Source organism: Ailuropoda melanoleuca, chromosome 19 (genome assembly GCF_002007445.2).
Source record: "Ailuropoda melanoleuca isolate Jingjing chromosome 19, ASM200744v2, whole genome shotgun sequence".
NCBI classification, from domain to species: domain Eukaryota; kingdom Metazoa; phylum Chordata; class Mammalia; order Carnivora; family Ursidae; genus Ailuropoda; species Ailuropoda melanoleuca.
This window is the reverse complement of record NC_048236.1, coordinates 22,440,928-22,448,006: the sequence shown is the minus strand read 5'-3', so window position 1 is coordinate 22,448,006 and position 7,079 is coordinate 22,440,928. Positions and strand designations below refer to the sequence as shown.

Here is a 7,079-nt window from a genome sequence, read left to right as displayed (position 1 = left end):
ATTCTGACAGGTGTGAGGTGATATCTCAATTGTGGTTTTGATTTGCATTTCCCTGATGATGAGTGATGTTGAGCATGTTTTCATATGTGTGTTGGCCATCTGTATTTCTTCTTTGGAGAAATGCCTGTTCATGTCTTCTGCCCATTTTTTAAATTATTATTTGTTTTTTGGGTGTTGAGTTTGATAAATTCTTTACATATTTTGGATACTAACTCTTTATCAGATATGTCATTTGCAAATATCTACTCCCATTCAATAGGTTGTCCTTGAGTTTTGTTGATGATTTCCTTTGCTGTGCAGAAGCTTTTTTTTAAATGAAATCTCAATAGTTTATTTTTGCTTCTGTTTCCCTTGCCTCAGAAGACCTATCCAGAAAAAAAGTTGTTATGGAAGAAGAAATTACTGCCTGTGCTCTCTTCTAGAATTTTTATTGTTTCAGGTCTCACATTTCGGTCCTAATCCATTTTGTTTATTTTTATGTATGGTTTAAGAAAGTGGTTCAATTTCACTCTTTTGCCTGTGGCTGTCCAGTTTTCCCAACACCATTTCTTGAAGACGTTGTCTTTTCCCCATTACATATTCTTGCCTCTTTGTTGAAGATTAATTGACCATATAGTTGTGGGTTTATTTCTGGGCTTTTTATTCTATTCTATTGATCTATGTGTCTATTTTTTTGCCTATACCAAACCGTTTTGATTACGATAGCTTTGTAGTATATCTTGAAATCTGGGATTTTGATAACCTCCAAGTTTGTTCTTTTTCAAGATTGCTTTGGGTATTCAGGGACTTTTCTGTTTTTGCACAAATTTAAGGATTATTTGTTCTAGTTCTGTGAAAAATGCTGTTGGTATTTTGACAGGAATTGCATTAAATCTGCAGATTGCTTTTGGCAGTACAGAAATTTTAAAAATAAGTTTTCTTCCAGTCCATGAGCATGGATATCTTTATTTGTTTGGATCATCTCCAATTTCTTTCGTCAATGTTTTATAGTTTTCAGAGTTCAAGTGTTTCACCTCCTTGCTTAAGTTGATTCCTAGGAATCTTATTACTTTGATGCAATTGTAAATGGGAATGTTTTCTTAATTTCTCTGTCAGCTACTTCATTATTAATGTACAAAAATGCAATGGATTTCTATATGTTGATTTTGTATCCTGTAACCATACTGAATTCATTTATCAGTTCTCATAGATTTTTGGTGGAGTCTTTGGGGTTTTCTACATATAGTATCATGTCATCTGTAAATAGTGAAAGTTTTACTTTTTGTTTACCAATTTGGATGCCTTTTATTCTTTTTCCTTGTCTGATTGCTGTAGGTAGGACTTCCAGAACTATGTTGATAAAAGTGGTGAGAGTAGACAGCTTTGTGTTGTTCCTGAGTGAGAGGAACAGCTCTCAGTTTTTCCAATTAAGTATGATGTACAAGGTGGGTTTGTCATACGTGGCCTTTATTGTGTTGAGGTTTATTCCTTCTAAACCTACTTTGTTGAGGGTTTCTTATCATGAATGGATGTTGTACTTTGTCAATACTTTTTCTGCATCTATTAAAATGATCCTATGTTTTTATCCTTTCTATTGTTGATGTGATGTATCATATTCATTGACTTGCAAATATTGAACCACTCTTGCATCCCAGGAATAAAACCTACTCGATTGTGGTGAATGATTTTGAGGATTTTTCTACCTATGTTCAACAGAGATATTGGCCTATAGTTCTTTTTAAAAATTTTTTTTTCTAATTTAAATTCAATTAGCCAACATATGTACATCATTAGTTTTTGATGTAGTGTTCAATGATCATTAGTTGCATATAACACCCAGTGCTCATCACATCACATGCCCTCCTTAATGCCTGTCACCCAGTTACCCCATCCCTCTACCCACCTCCCTTTCCACAACCCTCAGTTTGTTTACCAGAGTCAAGAGTCCCTTGGGGCTTATCTCCTTCTATGATTTCTTCCCATTCAGTTTTCCCTCCCTTACCCTATGATCTTCTGTGCTATTCCTTATGTTCCACATATGAGTGAAACCATATGATAATTGTCTTTTTCTGCTTGACTTACTTCACTTAACATGGCTCCAGTTCCAGCCATGTCGATGTAAATGGTAGGTATTCATCCTTTCTGATGGCTTAGTAATATTCCATTGTATGTATGAACCACATCTTTATCCATTCATCTGTTGAGGGACATCTTGGCTCCTTCCACAGTTTGGTTATTTTGGACATTGCTGCTATGAACATTGGGATGCACTGCTTCTTTTCACTACATCTGTATCTTGGGGTAAATATGCAGTAGTGCAATTGCTGGGTTGTAGGGTAGCTCTATTTTTAACTTCTTCAGGAACCTCCATACTGTTTTCCAGAGTGGCTATATCAGCTTGCATTCCCACCAAGTATAATTGGGTTCCCTTTTCTCCACATCCTCACCAATATTTGTTGTTCCCTGTCTTGTTAATTTTAGCCATTCTAGCTGGTGTAAGGTGGTATCTCATTGTGGTTTTGATTTGTATTCCCCTGATGGCAAGTGATGTGAAGCATTGTTTTCATGTGTCTGTTGACCATTTGTATATCTTCTTTGGAGAAGTGTCTGTTCATCCTTCTGCCCATTTCTTGATTGGATTGCTTCTTTATTGGGTGCTGAGTTTGCGAAGTTATTTACAGATCTTGGATAACTCGCCCTTTATCTGCTATGTCATTTGCAAATATCCTTTCCCATTTCATAGGTTCCCTTTTAGTTTTGTTGACTGTTTCCTTTGCTGTACAGAAGCTTTTTATTTTGATGAAGTCCCATTTTTTTTTCTTTCATTTTGCTCTTGTTTCCTTTGCCCTTAGAGACGTGTCTTGCAAGAAGTTGCTTTGGCTGAGGTCCAAGAGATTACTGCCTGTGTTCTCCTCTAGGATTTTGATGGATTCCTGTCTCAGATTTAGGTCTTTCATTCTTTTAGTGTTTATGTTTGTGTATGGTGTAAGAGAATGGTCCAATTTCATTCTTCTACATTGGCTGCCCAATTTTCTCAGCACCATTTATTGAAGAGACTGCCTTTTTTCCATTGGATATTCTTTCCTGCTTTGTCGAAGATTAGTTGACCATAGAGTTGACGGTCCATTTCTGGAAACTTATAAACTACCAAGACTGAAACAGGAAGAGGTAGACAATCTGAACAGACCAATAACCAGCAAGGAAATTGAAGCAGTAATCAAAACCCTCCCCCAAAAAAACAAGAGTCCAGGGCCAGATGACTTCCCAGGGAATTCTACCAAACATTTAAAGAAGAAATAATACCTATTCTACTGAAGCTGTTTCAAAAAATAGAGATGGAAGGAAAACTTCCAAACTTGTTCTATGAGGCCAGCATTACCTTGATCTCTTTTTTTGTAGTGTCTTTATCTGCTTTTGATTTTACAGTAATGCTCTCATAGAATGAATTTGGAAGATTTCTTTCCTCTTCTGTTTCTTGCAATAGTTAGAGAAGAGACAGTATTAACTCTTTAATTGCTAAATTCACCTGTGAAGTAGTCTGGGCCTGGACCTTTTTTTTTGGGGGGGGGTTCTTGATTACTGATTCAATTTCATTGCTGGTAATTGGTCTATTCAAATTTTCTATTCCTACTTCAGTTTTGGGAATTATAATTTTCTAAGAATTTATTGATTTCTTCCAGTTGTCCAATATGTGGCATATGATTCTTCATAATATTCTCTTACAATCATTTGTATTTCTGTGGTGTTTTATTTCTCCTTTTTCATTTGATTTTGTTTGAGTCCATTCTCTCTCTCTCTCTCTCTCTTTATGAGTCTGACTAGAGGTTATCAATTCTATTGTTCTTTTCCAAGAACCAGCTCCTGGTTTCATTGATCTATTCTGTTGTTTTTTTTTTAGTTTCTATTTCATGTATTTCTGCTCTAATATTTATTATTTTCATCCTTCTGCTGCTTTTGGGTTTTGTTTGTTCTTTTTCTAGCTCCTTTAGGTGTAAGGTTAGGTTGTTTATTTGACATTTTTCTTGCTTCTTGAGATAGGCCTGTACTGCTATAAACTTCCCTCTTAGAACTGCTTTGCTACATTGCAAAGATTTTGGACTGTTGTGTTTTCATTTTCATTTGTCTCCATGTATTTTTTAATTTCCTCTTTGATTTCTTGGTTGACCCATTCATTTTTCAGTAGCATGTTATTTAACCTTCATGTATTCGTGTTTTTCCACATTTTTTCTTGTGGTTGATTTCTAGTTTCATAGCACTGTGGTCAGAAAAGATGTATGGTATGACTTTGATCTTTTTTAATTTGTTGAGATTTATTTTGTGGCCTAATATGTGATCTATTTTGGAGAATGTTACATGTGCACTTGAAAAGAATGTGTATTCTCCTGTTTTAGGATGGAATGTTTTGAATACATCTGTTAGATCTATCAGGTCCAATGTGTCATTCAAACCCATTTCCTTGCTAATTTTCTGTTTGGATGATCTATTCATCCAAACAGAAAGTGGGGTGTTAATGTTCTCTATTATTGTATTATTATCAATTACTTCCTTTATGTTTGTGATGAGCTGCTTTATGTATTTGGGATCTCCCATATTGGGTGCATAAATATTTACAGTTGTTATATCTTCTTGTTGGATTATTCCTTCTAAAATTATATAGTATCCTTCTTCGTCTCTTGTTACAGTCTTTGTTTTAAAGTCTAATTTGTCTGATATAAATATTGTTATCTTTCTTTTCACTTCTGCTTGCATGGTAAATGCTTTTCCATTCCTTCCCACTTTCATTCTTCACATGTCTTTAGGTTTGAAGTGAGTTTTTTATAGGCAGTATATAGATTTGTCTTGTTTTTTTATCCATTCCATCACCCTATTTTTTTTATTGGAGCATTTAGTCCACTTAAATTCAAAATAATTATTGATAGGTAGGTACTTATTGCCATTTTATTATTTGTTTTATGATTTTTTTGTAGTTCTTCTCTGTTCTTTTCTTCTCTTTATTCTTTCTTAGTTTGCTGGCTTTCTTTAGTGATATATATGGATTCCTTTCTTTTTATATTTGCATATCTATTAGTGGTTTTTGATTTGTGGTTACTATTAGGTTTGTATATAACATATTATGCATATCCAGTCTATATTAAGTTGATGGTTGTTTATGTTTGAACCCATTCTTTACTCTTTTCCCCCTCACATTTTAGGTAAATGATGTTATACTTTACATCCTTTTATTTTGTGAATCCCTTGACTGATTTTCATAGATATAATTGATTTTACTGCTCTTGTGTTTCCTACTTTTCCAAATTCTACTTATGGTCTTTCCTTTCCATTGAACATTTCTTGTAGGTCTGGTTTTGTGGTCATGAATTCCTTTAACTTGTGCTCATGTAGGAATCTCTATCTCTCCTTCTATTCTGAATGTTAACTTGCTGCATAGCATATTCTTGGCTGTAGGTTTTTTTCTTTCCACATTTTGAATGAATATATATATATACACACACACACACATATATATATACACACACACATATATATGTATATATATACACATATGTATATATATATATATATACACATATGTGTATATATATATAATGCCACTCTCTTCTAGCCTGCAAAATTTCTGCTGAAATATCAGCTGACAGCCTTATGGGGTTTCCCTTGTATGCGACTGTTTTCTCTTGCTGCTTTTAAGCTTCTTTCTTTATCACTACTTTTTGCCATTTTAATTATGATGTGTCTTGGTGTGGACCTCCTTGGGTTGATTTTGCTGGGACTTCTCTGTTTCTCCTTGATCTGGATTTCTGTTTCCTTCCCCAGATTCAGGAAATTTTCAGCTATTGTTTCTTCAGATAAATTTCTTTTCACCTTTTCTCTCTCTCCCACTTCTGGATTCCCTATAATGTGAATAGCATTATGCTTGATGATGTTGGTGAATTCCCTAAGTCTATTTTTATTTTTTATTATTATTATTTTTTTCTCTCTCCTGCTCAGTTTGATTGCTTTCCTTTACTCCGTCCTCTAGGTCACTGATCTTTTCTTGTGTTTCCTCTAGTCTATAATTTATTTCACCTAATGTATTTCTAATTTAAGTTAGTGAGCTCTTCATCTCTGATTGGCTCTTTTTAATGTTTTCTATGTCTTTGTTAAGGGTCTTACTGAGGTTTTCCACTCTTTTCTCAAGTCTAGTGAGTATTTTACCTTTATCACCATTACTTCAAATTCTTTATCAGGCATATTACTTATCTCCATTTCATTTAGGTCTCTTGCTGTCATTTTGTGCTGTTCTTTCATCTGGAACATATTCCTCTGACTCCTCATTTGGGGTATGGCTTTAATTTTATCCTCAAATGAAGTAAGATGCCACAACAAATATGAAACCATTGTAATACTATAATTTTTACACTGTGTCTTTTTAGAGGACATGCCTCATATTTTTCAGCTCCAGATTCTGGGCTCAATTCTTTTCTTGGGTGAGAAGTTAATGAGACACAGGACACAGCACTCAACCTTCAGAGGGTGAGCTCTGAGCCTGGAACCTGCTCTTGCAATAACTTATTCCTCTCTTATTACCATCTCCCCACAAAGGTTCTGAATTTGTTTCAGTATATGCTTAGTTCTTTCAGTCCTAGAAACAGAGCTCACTTTGCTCCCACTAGTCTTATAAGATGTTCCAATCCCAAACTCCAGTCCCAAACTTTAGTACTTGCAGCAGGTGCTACTCTCTCATACTATTGCTAGAATTCCCTGAATTAACTCCCTATCTACAGACACTCTACATTCTGCTGAAAGTTACATCTCTGATGTTCTAACTGATGGTCTCCTCTTCCTCCCTTGCCTTTGGAGAGACCTTTCTGAAAGGTCTGTCTAGTATTGTTGTGTTACAATCAATACTGTTATTATTATTGGCAGCTACCATTTACTGATATAGACTGATCCTTCCATTAGCCTTCAAGATCTCTGAGAAAAGAGAAGCAGGGTTTTGTTTTTTGGTTTTGGTTTTTTTTTTTTTTTCCATTCTCTTAGGCCAGGTTTGAGTGAAGTGTCTGGCCCTGAATAAATAAGTGAATATACAGGGAACTAACCACATATTAGGCACTACAGCACAC

At 34.8% G+C, this 7,079-nt stretch overlaps 1 protein-coding gene across 1 annotated transcript in view; it reads right to left on the bottom strand.

Moving 5' to 3' along the window:
- COL19A1 (collagen type XIX alpha 1 chain) overlaps positions 1-7,079 on the bottom strand; it is a 312,582-nt gene that overhangs the window by 261,862 nt on the left and 43,641 nt on the right. The gene's annotated exons all lie outside the window — the stretch shown is intronic.